We start from the raw sequence: 16580 nt of genomic DNA, 5'->3' as shown, positions 1-16580 counted from the left end.
ACTACCTATGTCCTTGAAGATAATTATAACAGTAAATAAGAACCCGTGCATAACGAATAAACCGTCTACAGTCGGTTTAAAGATTCATACTAATGAACGACTTTGTCTATTTGTTACTGTAGGTAAATCGGGTAAAATTAGGATTTTATTAAAGAAAATGTAGGTTATATATATATATATATATATATATATATATATATAGCAGCAGGGAAGTTCTACAGACCAGACGGTTCCGCCAAAATAAAGCCTCCTACGAGAACATTTCCCGTAGAAGCCTCAGATTTCAAAAATAAAGCTTCCTACGAAAATTAATTTGCGTAAATTCGACCCCGAGTGCAATTTTTGTGTGCAAATTCGATGATTCTGGACAAGGAAAAAACATAACTTTTCGGGGGGGGGGGGGGAATTTATTCTGGTGTCGTGGACGTTGTCACGGAGGGGCTGCAAGTCTCATGAATAAATTTGATCAAGACCGATTCGATATCTACTACGCGGATCATGAAGATTAATCGTGATGAAACCATGCGGTGTTGCCTAGGCGCGGCTGAAGAAATTTTTAAATTTGTTTATGTCCATGTCGCCGTTACACCAGGTCTGATGAATATTTCTTAGCGTGTGAGTATCGACGCCATTGAAAACCGATAAGATATTGCAATTGTCTCTAATAACTTTTGGAATTTGCGTATATCGCTGCGTCACGTAAATCACATCGGTGTTCTTATGTCTGCCACGCGAAAATATCCTAGCCGGGTTGGTCTGCTTATCCAGCATGACATCATCGAATACGACAAGATTATTAACATCGCCATCTAAATTTTCCACGGATGGAGCTTCATTGATGTCTGTGATAAATTCGATCGTGCCCTCGTCGGTATTGTCGCTAAATTCCTTTAGCACTTGATAACATCGCTGATCATCAACGGACGGCGCAACCAAATACAACTTATCCCATTTTAGCCATCGCATAATCAAATTTAGCAACAATTGCGTCTTTCCAGAACCGGATGGGCCAATAATTATCATCCTAATCGAATTTGGTAACACCGCGTTATGTTTTATTTGCTCGCGTCGTTTCGTGGCCGAAAAATCAATTACATTCATGTTACTAAAATATATGGATCTATATTGTGTTAAGTGTCGCACTCACACAGCTACGCTAAATCCAATCGAAATCGTCACACGCAACAACAGGAACGCAATCAGGGGTGAATGCGAAGTTTGCAGCACACGCAAGTTTAAATTTGTAAAAAAAAAAATAGAACCGGAGGAGACATTGCCTCCTCCTTGTCAAATCTACCCGGAACTCCCTGGGCGAAATATCCCGGAGAAAAGCATCTACCAGGGTACAATTATTGCGGACCCGGAACGAGGCTCGATATAAGACTCGACGATAATAACCAACCAAAGCAAGGTGAAGATCCAGTAAACGCCATCGATAATGCGTGTTACTACCACGATCTTGCGTATCGCAGCGGAGATTTACAACAAAGGCATCTCGCTGATATCAGGCTAATTCACGCAATAGACGCGATTCCTGACAAAAGTTTCAAAGAAAAATTGGCAACTTGGTTGATAAAAGGCGCAATGAAAGGTAAATTAGTACTCGGTGCTGGTAAATAATAATGGAGCAGATATATTATTCTCCGCGAGGATTTTGGCGAGGAAAATCAGCAATTGCCAAACTCGCTAAAGCCGCTAAAGTAAAACAATCCACCGCTGAATCGTGGTTATCGAAACAGGCAATTTGGCAAATATATCTTCCTCCGCCTAAGAAAATACCATATGCAAGTTTCACCGTCAGTGTCCCTAATGAAGTCCATCAGGCTGATCTTATGTTTCTTCCTTACGATACCGTCGACGGAGTCACATACAAACATGTTCTGACAGTCGTTGATATCGCTAGCAGGTATAAAGAAGCCGAGCCGTTATCGAATAAAACAGCAACGGAGATCGCTAAGGCGTTTAGCGAAATTTATTCACGATCCCCGTTGACATGGCCAAATCTTCTTCAGGTTGATCCAGGTCGAGAATTTCTTGGCGCGGTTACTTCACTGATGAAAAAGAATAATGTTAAAATCCGTCGCGGTATTGTAGGTGTTCATCACAATCAAGCTATCGTCGAAAGATTCAATAAAACGCTTGCAGAACGATTATTCGGATACCAGTACGCGCGTGAATTTATTCAAGATAATCGATCTCACGATTGGGTATCAAGATTGCCTCACGTGATTAACGCGCTGAATAACGAAACAACGAGAACAATAGCAATGAAACCCGCAATTGCAATTACAAAACCGAATATACCCCTAAAGCGAGATTCTACTATTCCACCTGTGCTAGGTAGCGTCACGGTCAGGTATTTATATAAGGAAGGTGAGGCCGAAGGAGGAAGAAAAAGAGCAACCGATCCAAACTGGAGCGTTACAACACATAAAATATCAGCCGTAACAAGATCGTCAGGGAGACCAGCAATTTATTTCCTAGATTCACTAGCGCCACAACGCGGATTTACCAAGGAAGAATTACAAATAATACCGAAAGATACTCAACTACCGCCAGCGTCATTAATGTGATTTATTCGAATTCTACCTAACTGAGATAATTTTCTTACTCTCGACACGGCCAGATACACTAAATTTGACCAGGAAATTCTATCATCGACGATCCAAACCTGGCCGTGCACTGTCAATCCCTGCGACGAATGTATCGTTGTTGCGTATCCTAGTTTCCATGGCGATCTTTCTGCGTTTATCGCGTCATTGACAAGATTAATATCAACGAGAATAATATCATTCAAGACCAAGATCTTTTCCTCTCCGCAGGGTAAAGTAACACTGATATTTTGTTTCCTGGTATCAGCGGGCCTGTAACACAACGGCACCTGCAATGTTGGAAATTTCTCGCAGTGTAGCTTGAATAACATTTCTTGAATAATATCACGAACAATTTTCCTGCTAGCAACAATCAGATGATCGGGACGCCACAAATTTAGAAAAATATCCATCGGAGTCTCGTCGATTATTCTTCTCATCACGTCACATTGAAATTTATTCGGTTGTAATCGAATTATTTTCTTAAATTCGGTCAGTAAAATATCATCAGATCTATAATTGGCGTCGATTTCCTCGTAATAGTCAACGAAGTTCCTGAGCCATTCGTGAGGAGATTCACCATCAATAGGATCAGGCTGACCATGATCGCCGCACATTATCACGGCGGTATTTTTCCCCTCCAGCCAGGTCAGGAATGATTTTAGCGTGACAAGACTTACTGTGCAAATTTCATCAAATATTATGATCTTGTTGATATATTTATTTCCCATGCGAGCCGAATCCCACAATCCACCGCTGTATTTGAAATAACTGTGATACGTGCAAGAACCAACGCCGTGTTGTTTTATTTCTCGCGTTAATCTGTGAGTTGGAGTTAACACGATCATATCGGAATTTGAAAATAAATTTATCGCTCGTGTTGTTTTACCACTACCACCAGGACCATTCATGTAGACAAATTTGTTACGCGAAATCGGATCAAATGCGGATGCAGCCGTCGATATTTCCTCACATTTATCTCGATGAAATTTATCGCAATCTTCAACATCGGCGTCTTCACAGTAATCTAGAATATCTTCGTTTTTTATCCTCCAAGTTCCCCAAGAGCCATCGGTAATTAAATTCTCCAGCCTATACTGGTATTTCTTATCGATATAAAACGAATCCGTTGCGAACCTTACCGCGATATCAGAAAATTTGTTTATCATCGACAGCAAATTTATGCTAACATTAGCGAGCATTGACGATCTCAAATGCGTATACTGCGCTGATTCTCCATCAAGGTAGCTGATTACCGTACCCAACTGTACTCCATCAATGATAATATTTTCTCTGTTACAGAATATTCCTCGCGATACCGTATCGGCGATAATAAAATCCATCTCAGCGTCATTGATAAATAACCTAGCGTGGCGATGTTTATGATCAACTGATCCTCCTTGAGTAAATTTGCCAATTATTTTTCTTCCGATATCTTTCTCGTTGTCACAATCTGTCGGCAACCACACTTCAGTTTGTTTCCTGTATGATATAATCGCCTCACTCACTGTCAACGATACTAACATCGACGAATCCAGCATATATCTCAACAACACCGTGGGAACCCATCTTCGCTGCGATAAATGCCGACCGAACCAAATATAACAAATTTTATGTAAATTTTCAGCAAACTCGAACGAAGTAACACAAGCGAATCCGGTCATGACAAAATCAGGCAACGGTCCGTTAATCGCTACCCTTGTCATCTCGTTGGTGGGATGGCCAAATTTAGCAAAATAATCCGCACAATCGCCATATCCGAGGAAACTTCCAGGATAGCACGCGCTCATATCAACGGAGATCATGTCTTCGAAATAATATTTGGTATTCCACAATCCGCCATGGCCGTATTCGATACAGCTAAGTTGAATATCAGCGAGATATTCATTCCTTGTAGGTTTCCACGAATTTCTCTCTCTGGCAGCGTGAGCAGCAACAGACGGAACCGTAAAGCAATTTGTCAGTAACTGATCAGGATTTGACGAATATTTCACTGCGATATTTTTCATCGATTCGTGTAATATTTCATCACGGTAAATATCTCCGCGTGGCAGGATAAACTGATCATATTTTTCTTCGCTCGAGAATAACCAAACCGATATTGGATCAGACGCGGCTAATATTTTGATATATCTGAACATGGCATCGGAATTATCCTTTGCAGATTCCACGGGATAAAATTTAACAGCACGATCTCGCGGAAATATCATTACCGACTGCGACCACGCATGTGAATTATGATCAACAATTTCGATTGGTACTCCTCGAGATCTGTACGGCGACGAGTATAATATTTCCCCCGATAGCGTTTTTACCGTGATAGGAAATTTAAGTTTCTTGCTCAACACAGTCACATCGTCAATCGATGCACCATCAACAACAGTCTTCGCCCACGCGTTAATTTTATCCAACCTCAACTGGGTCAGGCCAGATCCACGACGAGCGTTTTTCATATGCTCGATAACGCGCTCGGCCACGCAATTTATCATCGTGGAGTCAGAGACTCCTGATTCTTTCATCGCAGGTGGATTTTTCATGTCAGGATTATTATTCAGCCGATAAATTCCATAAACAACAGCGCTAGATGGATACGCCCTAGCATAATAGGGCCCGTCAATTCCCAATAATAATCCTGGCTTCGAATTTTTATCGAGAACAACATTTTTCTTACCGCCACGCACGGGATCTCGTTTATCGCGAATAATCCAAGTGTCGTCCGGCATTTGTGCGATAAATTTTATCCCGAAGATAAATCGCTCCTCCTTATGCGAGTTTTTTATGTGCTCGATTATTTTCTTGGCCCGTTCCAGATTCATCGTAGCATCAACAGAGTTAGTTTTCCAAGTCGACCAAGTGTGAATCGCTCCATCATCGAAGAATTCCTTCTTGGCACGATCAACCTCAGGTATAATATATTCTGCCTCATCAAGATCAAATGCATCCATGATTATATTTTAGACAAATGTTTAAATTATAATAATGCATTGCAAATGGATACCAATCGGATCAACAAAATCATGTGATAAGTCCTGCAGAGGCGATTATTGTGGCGCTCACGTATATGCGATTCGACGAGGCAGTAAAGGACCACAGCGGTGTTTAGTTTGTCAAGTTGGCACTCGAGGAAAAACACGGTTGTGTTTGGCCTGTGGAGGGTAAAATTATCGAGAATTGCGCCGATATTATGAAAAAAGATCCTCCTCGGTGATAACATGCGAAGAGGATTATATTAATCGATTCAAGGCAAATTATGATTTAGACAGATAGAATATCATATATGGATCTGAAATCGACGATTCCTGAAACAATCACACACGAGTTTAGATTACACCCAACTATTGATGGATACGAAGCATCATCGGATGGTATCGTCAGAAATGCAAGAATAAAAAAAAAATGTTGGTAGGGTTAGCAATTCGGGTTATCTATTGCATAACTTTAGTGGAGTAAGTTATTTATGCCACAGATTTGTTTTCGAGTGTTTTCACGGACCTATCAAAGTCGATCTTGTCATCGATCATATCGACGGTGATAAGCTTAACAACAAACTGTCAAATCTCCGAGCGGTGACTCCGAGTGAAAATTCAAGATTTGGTAATACCGGTGGCGTACGGCGACCAGCTAAAGCGGTTAAATCGGTAAATCAAGAAACAGGAAAGGAGCTTGTATTTGAGTCAATGAGAGCCGCTGCAAAATATTATAATATTAGTCTAGCATCGGTGCATCGTGCGGCAGAAAGAATAATCAACGCGACATTTTCATATAATTTTGACGCTTGGATCGAGTTTTATTATATTTCGATAATATCAGACTCAGAAAGTGAGATCGAAGATTAATTGAATATTACAGGATTGTTATATATGGACGAAGAAAATATAAATAACATCATCGAAGCCATCGATGAACTGAGAAAAAAAATAAATCTTCCATCGGAGTTGGACACGAATAAAATCCGATCCGAGTTTGAAACAATCATCCAAGGAAGGCTCGAATACAAATACACGCTACCGTCAGAGTACAAATTAATAAAAAAAAATCCAAATTGCGATGTACCAATCACTCGCGACAGTCAGCGATGATCAAATCGAGGATTTCGTTAAGTTATCTACGCTAGTGGAGAAAACTAGGCTGATTTTATCAGATGCATATGAATCGAGAAAAATTACAAGCTCGCGTGTCAGGCAACTAAAAAAACTTGTCGATGAAAAAGCGAGAGTCTCTGACTAATCGAAGAATCATGAAAATTTCCACAAAAAAAACCAAAAATTATTAATTTTGAAAATTTCCCTGGTTTTTATTTATTTTTTTGGCCTGTTTTTCCCTGGCAGACAGATTCGAAAATCTGCGATTCAAGAGTCGAGAATCTCCGATTCTACTCTCATGATCTAAAAATCTATGATCTCACCAACAAATTGATACTCAGTGTTTCTCCGCGTATATCAAGCAAATGTCCATTTTGATCCGTCAGTTTGAAATTTATTTTCGATAATAATCGATTATGACATCGCAGATAAAACGGATTTACTGGCTCTTTTATTATCAAATAACCAGGAGATGCGCTCGGTGAAAACGAATACAAGATAAATCCCTGTTGTGCTTGATTTGACACTGACGAATCAACGTTGTAACTGCCATCGACAACATCCGCGTGAAGATAAATCGCGATAACTTCCGTTATGTTAACGATACCTGGCGAGATATGCCGTCCCTGCCCGGCGGGATCGTTATTGTGTTTGAGAATCGATTCTGATTGTATTTTTTTAGTCCACGCGGCATGTAATTTCGGAAATAACTCATCGATGGTATCAGTGACGATTTTTCTCATTTCATCAGCATCAGAATTGGGAAATTTGAAATTTAGTAGCGTTTCCTCGGTTAATCCAAATACTCTCATAAATTTTTGTTTTTCTCCTGAATTTTTGATCAACTCGAATTTGCTAATAGGAAGAACATAATCGGCAATTGATATATCGTCGACTATCGCCTGAATAAACATACCATGATAATATTCAACATCATTCGCAAGTTGATTTAAAATCTTCACGCGTTTGATAATTTCGCTACATGAACCTGATTTATTTAGGATGCATTCATGAAAGGATTCCCGCAATAAATTTAATTGTATTGTATGTTCTTGAATAAATTCGTCGATGGTTCTTCTTACCAAGATACCGTCTATGGGGGCTATTATCCTGTTAATGTAGGTAGCGTCGAAGATTTTCACACCGGGGGGAATTTTAGGAAGAGGCAACCACGAGAGAATTCTTTCGTTAATAAAAGTAAAAGCGAACATTACCAAGTTAAATTTGTGGTTATTCATGAGGTTGATGGCGCTATCGATCCGAGGCTTGTGTTTGATATCTCCGTACCATCCTTCGTCGGTGGTAAAATCTGATTTTTTTGGCTCCGGTAGCTCTGGAGGAGCTTCCTCGTACCAACCTGGAATAATAAAATCTGATTTTTTTGGTTTTGCCAGAGGTGGAATTTCGGGCCAACCTAGTATTGTCCTAATCGATGATTGGTAAATATCTACCATGTACGGCGATTTCACTTCTATCATCGATGACAGCGTTGGTTCATGCGCAGATATCTTTATTCCCGGGGTAGCATCGCCGGTTATATTTGATATTCTACTGGTAAATTCCTTACCTAGTTGCTCAATTTCGTAACTGCCTGTTGGTATGCCAACGACGATTCAATCGGGAGTTCCATCGGGGCGGTTTTTATTGGCAAAAACAAGCGAATTATTCGATGATAATCTACCAAATGATTTCGATCTAACATTGGGCCAACTGTTGTAGACACGCAGTTGTGTTAACGCAATTTCATTGACGCTGATTGGTGTTGGAAAATTAATGCTAAATTCTGGCTTCGTTGAACTTAGCGATATTAACGTTGTTGTCGGCGGAGTCGTGTTTGTCACGATCTGGGCTAGTTCGGACATTATTGATATTCATTTGTTCAATCTCGGAGTAAATACTTATCATCGAAGAAAATTCTAGATCGGATATAACGCCGTCGTTAAGACTCTCAGAAAGCAGCGATGATAATTTCGAATACGCGCTGTTGACCTTGGATAGTTTACTCGTGTATAGAGACAATTTCTCATTCGTGCATGATGATATTTTTTTTGCGATGATATTGAGAACACCAGCGATTGTTGTTGTCGACGAGATTATTATCGTAGCTACGATTGGCGCGATTGTTGTTACCGCGGATAAGATTATTCCCGCACCGGCGATTATTGCACTTACCGCGTACACAGCAACATCGATGGCAATTAATCTACGCTGGTATTTTTTTATTTTTATCTGATACTCGTCGAGGAGTTTTTTTTAGCGAATCCTGCCATGAACGCGCCTGATTGTAACGGTAATCCGATGCAGTCATTTATTAATTAATTTCTAACCAATTGGAATCTCAATTCTTTTCACATCATCTCGTTCGAAAATTGGGTTGGGTTGAACAACTGTGTTTATCCCGGATAGGTATTCGAAAATTACAAAATAGGCAGTTTGTTCTGTGAAAGATCTATCTGGTGGTTCTAGAATAAAATATGTGACGCTATCTTCATTTAACGAAATAATAAAAAATCCAGGGTAAAATTCATGGAATTTATAACCAGAATTTGGTTGTCTTTCTTGTATTGGTCGTACCTTAAATTTTATCTCGGAGATAATATATACTCGATATACACCAGTAATTGGCGCGGTGAAAAGAATTTCGTTATTCTCGGGTGTCCAGGTAAGATTATATGTCCTAAACACAAATGGCACATGGCAGGGTAGATTTTTTGTTTCTACCTCCGCTGGTATCGAAATACGCGATAATCTTCCAGGATTCATTGATGATATTTTTGTGCCAATATCGTTAACTTTTTTGATGAAAAATGTGAAATCGACCTTGTTGTAAATTTTTGTGTCTGCGTCAAGAAGTTTCGCGTTTAAATCTTGAATTTTTTCGTCATACACTGATGTATCGACCTTTTGACGCGCTAATTCACGTACTACGTTAATCTCATCGTTAATTTTGGCAATATTCTCGTTGATTTTTTTTATTTTCTCATCTGTCGATTCACGTATCGCGTTAAACCCCTTGGTAAATTCGGGAACAACAAGATCGTTGAGTTTATTAATTTCCTCGCTGATTTTTTTGTTGAGATCGTCGATTGATGTTTTCTGACCCATCGAGATATTTACTTTGTTAATTTCGGCAAGAATATTAGTAATTTCCTCGTTGATTTTTTTTATTTTCTCGCTGAGATCGTCGATTGATGTTTTATCGCTTTTCTGACCCATCGCGGTATTTATTTTGGTAATATCGGCGAGAATTTCAGTGATATCCTCGTTGATTTTTCTTATTCTCTCGCTGAGATCGTCATGCGATGCTTGATCGGCTTTTTTCTTTGCTAGTTCGTTTGCGGCGGAGGAAGTATCGCTGGATGTTTTTATGTCCTCGTCAAATTTTTTTCTAAATTTAGCTAAGGCATCGTCAAGTTTTTTAAGGTCGTTATTTAGCCTGTTAAGTCTTTTTGTCATTCTGTCCTGAAGATCGTCGTGTAATGCTTTATCGGCCTTCAGAAGCAACGTTGCTGATAACTCTTTGTCGGATTTTTCCACATCCGCGATATTGGCCTTCAGGGGTAACTTCGCTATAATATCGGCGATATCAGCAATAGATTTTAATACCATCTCCGATTGGCGAGTAAACTGACTAATGTGATCGCGGTATTCGTCTCGCTTGATTATATCAGTTATTTTGACGTTGCTGGTTTGTAATCTTCCTTCGGTATTTTGAAAAACAGCAACTTCGCCAGGGTCCACCTCTGACAGCGATAGAAGATTGTTAATATCGCTCTTGGTTGCGAACTTTGATAGATCGACGTCAGTCACTTCTGCTTTTTCCTTCCTGTAGATAAATCTACCGTAAATATCAACCATTATATTTATCTATGGCATATTCAAATACAATTTTATGATACGGACCGGATGATTTTGAAATTGCATCGAGGACGTTAATTGATTCAGGGCCGCATATCGGTGGATCCGTTAATGTCTGCGTAGGAAGCGTCGAATACCAAACCGGGATATTCAGTTTTGACACGTAACTGATAAATTCGTTTGGTGGCGCTAATCCATACGAGTCAAAATAAACGACTTCGCGAGGATTAATCGCGTAGGCAACCCAGTGTGTGCCAGGGCCGGTATTTGCATCAAGATTTATTATTCCTGTCTCAGTAGGGTTTGGTTTTTCTGGTAGTTGATCCCGCATAAATACGCCTCTGAAAAATTTTTTTTTTTTTTTCTTTACTTCGCTAAGTAGATCTAAATTTGAGGCTGGTAGACTCGACTTAAGCCGGATCCGTACGGGGGTCGTCTCAGATAAAGGCCGGATCCCTTTTTTTTTACCGTATCTCCCTCCGGTAATTTTACTTGTTAATGCGGAACCTAATTGGGAACCTATACCTCCGAGCGCGCCTAATCCTAGTGCCTTTCCAATCGCCGGAAGAGCTAGTTTCGCCAGAGGTAATAGGAAAGGAAGAAATCCGCCAGTTTTGACCATGTCTCTGATGGCGCCTATGGAAAGGCTCACATGAACACCAGTATTCGCTGATTTGGCCTTGGTAAATCGTCCATGTTGACTTTTGCTCAGCGATAGTTTGTTAGGCCCGCCTTGAATTTGATCATTTTTCAGGGTTAATTTCATACCGCATCGCTTTGATATCGCTGATTGGAGTTTTTTCATCTGACCCGGGGTCAGAGTTACACTGACGTGTTCGTATGGCATATTAATAACCGCTTAATCTAAATTTGGAATTTGTCACATGTTCTCGACAGGAGCGTCGATGACTCTCATTCTGCCGCTGATGCCTTCCAGGATCATTGTTCTATCACTGAGAATCACTGCGATGGCTCTTGCATTAATTCCGGCTGTGTTAATTCTGGCTTTGAAATGGATATCGACAACGGATTGTTTTACCAGGTCGAGATGTTCCAAGGAAAAGTAATAGATAGGATAGAAAGTATTAAAATCCAGCTGTGATATTTGCAATCCTGTATCGATATTTTGATCGCGACCCATGAAACTTAACAATCGATGATATGCGCGGGTCGTCGAATAATTGGCAAAATCGATGGCTATTTCCTCGGATGGTTCCTGTTGGCCGTTTATTCTCAATGAAACGTTTGTTGCCGCGAATTGATCGAATATCATATGATTGTGTTCTTGATCGTGTCTATTCATGTTTTGGAGAACAACAAAGATGTGTCTAGGTGCCGAAGCACCCTGTTGTGATGCAATTCGCCAAGTAAATATTCCGTTAATATTAATATTATCGGTGGAGTCGGTCATCGTTGTCAGCCAGGACATGACGGATTTTCCGCCTTGATTCATGAATGATAATAATTTTTCTTCCACGATCATCGATGGAATTATCGATGGCATCCACAAGGTAATTTTTTCAAGGACAACTTTACCGTCATCACCTGCACCCGCGCCTGTTTCTCGCCAGATGGCTCTGTTATCACCAGCGGGGGAGTCTCGAACGAAAGTTATCGTATGTTTTGCTCCGTAAATAACTTTTCTGAAATGCCTGCAAAATCCAAAAATGTGAGATAGTGGAATTGCACAGGAAAATTTTCGATCATCATCTTTTAACATTTTCCTTCGCGTGTGAAATCCAAGATTGTAATTGTTATTGGGGGCGAGCACTACACGTGAAACATCGGCGGCGGCAGCACCAGCGGCATTTGTCGGTACACCAATATTATACTGATTATGATCAGCTTCATCAGAATTATCCTTGGCGAACATCATACTAGGGCCGGCCGACCTGGTAAAATCATCCGAGTATCTGGCTAGGCCTATGATCGTCGTTGCTATATCAACGTTGTTCGTGATTGATTCGATCTCTCTTCCATCAATCATGTAAGTGGCGCTCTTGAATAACGCCATGATACCGTTGTTAACAAATCCAACCTTAAAATTGGTGTCAAATTCGGTATTATCGTTTTTTACAATTTTACCAACAAATTCAATATACGCCTCAGATGGAAGAAAATATCTTGTTGTATCGTGGACTTGAATTTCCTTGCGATTATTTGTATTTGGGTCAACTACGTCGTATGAGAAATACTGGAAATCTCGCACGGATGTGTCCCTGCCTACAGGCTCGTCCATGTCGAACACTTCGTTTGACACTTGTGAAAACATTTATTAATAAGAATTTCATCTAAAACGAAGACCACTGCCTGAAATGAAGCTTGTATTTGCTACTTCCTTTGCTAGATTTGTCTTAGCAACTTCCTGCGCTATATTTGTCTTAGCAACTTCTTGTGCTAGGTCGTTTATTTTTTTATTTGCTGCGTCGTTTATGGCTTTGCTGACTTCGGGTGGCATTTCTCTGGTGCTAGGTAATTTGACGGGGTTGTTTTTTGCGCATTAAATTTAATATTTTACCTTTGACAACATTGAAGCCCTTGCTGGCCAAATTACCGATACCAGAGATGGCAGTCTCGCCGATCTTTCCTATTGCTTTTAACCCGAATTGTTTGACCGTGGGTCCGATTTTAGGTATTATTCGAGTAACGAGACTTCCAATGATATCGCCGAATCCATTGCCGTGGATATATTTGTACACGGGTAATCGAGAGTTTACTATGCGGACCTGTCTGGGTCTGCGCTGATGCTTGTGAACAATCATGTTATTTCAATTATGTTGTTTTAATCGATGAGTTCATCGACAAACTCCTTATAAACGTGAGAATTGATGATACCACCGCGGAATAATCGCTGACAAATATCTGAGGCTTCGTTGATTATTTCACGGGAGTTATTTCCGGCTCGTTTTCCTCCGATTAATACCTCGAGGCGAGACACATCGTTGACAACGCTGTCAGGGCAAATGGTATATCCGCTTCCTGACTTTGGTTCTGGAGATTGCGGTGGCAATGGAGGAGGGGGGGAGCGAAAAGACCGACCTTCGTCACCTTGAAAATAACGAGGTCCCAGATTAAAACGACGCCGCATACCTTCGCGAAGCATATCCTCAGTACCATAAGTACTTGGTACCGGGGGGGAGGTGGGGGAGAGTGATGTAGGACTCTCCTTCCTAGATGGTTCTGAAGGGGTGTGGAAGGAGGGGGGGGGGGAAACTGGGGGATTAATGTATCACTCGCCATTGTAGATGATGGACTTGTCGGCATCTTTACTGATAATTTGTATTTACCAACATCCGATAAAAATTTTATAAAATTTTCATCAGAATAATCTATTGGTTTTCCTAAACTACCAAAATAAATTATCGCCCGCCAATCAACTTCTTCGACTTTATCAGCAATATCTTTTTTCAATAAAAATCTTTTATTTTCCGGAGAATTATCCGCAGCCATCGAAATTCTTGATTCATCGTTTCTGAGTAAAAACAACATGTTCTTGTTCAAATAATTATCAGCGGTTATTCTAGTATCAATTACTGACGAACCATTGTCCGCAGATGGTTTGAATTCGGGTACAACTATCGGTTCGTCACTCTGATCTTTTTTCTTTCTTGTTTTTCTCTCCTTTTTCTGAGGTGGAATTTTTTCTTTTGGTCTAGCTCCTAATTCCTGCGGTTGAATATCTTCTTCCTGTGGTTGAAAAACTTCTTCCTGTGGTTGAATATCTTCTTCCTGTGGTATTACTTTTCTTCTCCGTGTTTTAGCTTTTTCTTCCCTTTCCTGTTGTTTTCTTTCTTTCTCTTGCTGTTTTCTTTCTTCCGCTAGTTGCTTATTATAATTATATCTTTCGTCTGCTGCTTCTAAAAGTCTTCTAAAAGACGGATCCCTTTCACTCGCCTGTGTTTTTTTCGCATAAACTTTATATAACATACCATACCAATTATTACGACTTGGATATCTTCTTTTTCCTATTTCAGTCAAATATTCATTTCGAACACTAAACATATCTTCCGCAAATTGACCAAATTGATCTATACTATACAGCGTAGATAGCGGTTGTGATATTATTTCCCATCCCTCATCGGTGAAATTTTCTCTTAAATTGTCGATATTAAACTTCCCTTTTATCATTACGGGTTTTCCTACTCTAGGTTTTCCCTTACTACCTATTTTATAAGCAATTGCAGGTCGCCCTTGTTGCCCTTGTTGTTGTGCTGCTATTGCTAATCGCTCGGGTAATGTTCGTGATTGTTCCTCAATACCTTTCAACATAGGAAAAATTCCCTTTTTCTTGGTATCTGGATCTTTTTCGTCACCAAATACAACTTGCTCGATTGTTCCGGTCACTGGCTTCAACCATTTCGACGATACCTCGGCAATTCCATGTTGTACATCTTCGTAACCACGAACATTTCTCTTAAATAATTGTTTTGCTGGAATAAGCTTTTTTAGTGCCGCTAATTGCTCTCGCGCTAATCTAGCAGAATGAGGCTCTCCAACTGTACTAGCTTTCGGACTCATATTATTTTCAAGTATATTGTTTTAATGCGAGGTAAAATTAGGATCCGCAGCCAAATCTTTGCGCGCACACACGACACCAGAATAAATTTCCACCCCCCACCCCCGAAAAGTTATGTTTTTTCCTTGTCCAGAATCATCGAATTTGCACACAAAAATTGCACTCGGGGTCGAATTTACGCAAATTAATTTTCGTAGGAAGCTTTATTTTTGAAATCTGAGGCTTCTACGGGAAATGTTCTCGTAGGAGGCTTTATTTTGGCGGAACCGTCTGGTCTGTAGAACTCCCTGCTGCTTATATATATATATATATATATATATATATATATATATATATATATATATATATATATATGAATTAACGTTCAGTTCGTGATGGGTCAATCGCCTAGGCGGTTCAGCGTATTATTTAAGAAAACCATATATATATATATGTTTTGTATGTGTATAAGGGTTCGAATCCCAGTGAGGGCACTCTTTTATTAATTTATTTCAAATCGAATTTTGAAGTATTGATATGCAACTTGTTCTAACGTTTTCTAGTTTATAATGTATTTTTGAAATTATTTTTGGGAAATGCATATTATTTTATTTTCATAAACATTCTGCATTTTAAATTACAAAATTAGATTCAAGCGATACGACAAAAATGGCGTGGCGATGTAACTCTTGTTAGACCTAATATGCCGTGTATGTTTCTGAAGTGACCGCACCTTCGCTTGCGGTTTATATATACGTGCATTTAAGATATTTTGATACGATCTTAAAATTGCACACCGGTACTCTTAAAATCGATAATGCTAACTGTTTTGTCATGATATTACATCAAATAAAAATCTCAGATATGCATCGGCATGTATATATATATATATATATATATATATATATATATATATATATATATATATATATATATTTAAAATCATATCGATTGGGAATAGAACCAATGACCCTTTCTTGATAGACAAGATTTTGAAAAGCTTACAATGGCATGCATTTTAATGAGAATCATTTCAACTGTTATCAATATACATGGTATAACTTATCTCCCTATAAATACACCTATGTTTATAACGGTTATCATGTAATTATCAGCCGACAATACAGAGAAGCAGAGATCAATTGACAATGTTTACGTTTATACCAAATGTAAACAATATATACATGTATTTAAATTTTAAAAATACATTTCTTAACTTTATTACAAGAAAAACGTAAACCCCGCAGCCGTAAAATATCGCTAATTTAGCACGATTTACCTGTATTAAAAGATTTCCAAAAATGGCTTCCTTCACTTGGAATTAAATTATATTGTGCTTGGGTAGCGAACATTCCATTAATCTGTTAAATTCTGACGAATACAATTGAATAGTTGGGAGCAATCAAGTTTTCGAAAAGCAAGCAAAATCTCTTAAGTTTTTGCTACATTTAAACTAGTATTATGTGTTATTTGTTCAAAATCCCTCAACATGTAAGGGTGATATGGAGCGGAAACCAAATATATCTATTGGACCTTCACTAACAGGTGTATGTG

The sequence above is a fragment of the Sinohyriopsis cumingii genome, chromosome 11 (assembly GCF_028554795.1).
Source record: "Sinohyriopsis cumingii isolate HCF-2022 chromosome 11, ASM2855479v2, whole genome shotgun sequence".
Taxonomy (NCBI): Eukaryota; Metazoa; Mollusca; class Bivalvia; order Unionida; family Unionidae; genus Sinohyriopsis; species Sinohyriopsis cumingii.
This window is presented reverse-complemented; position numbering follows the sequence as displayed.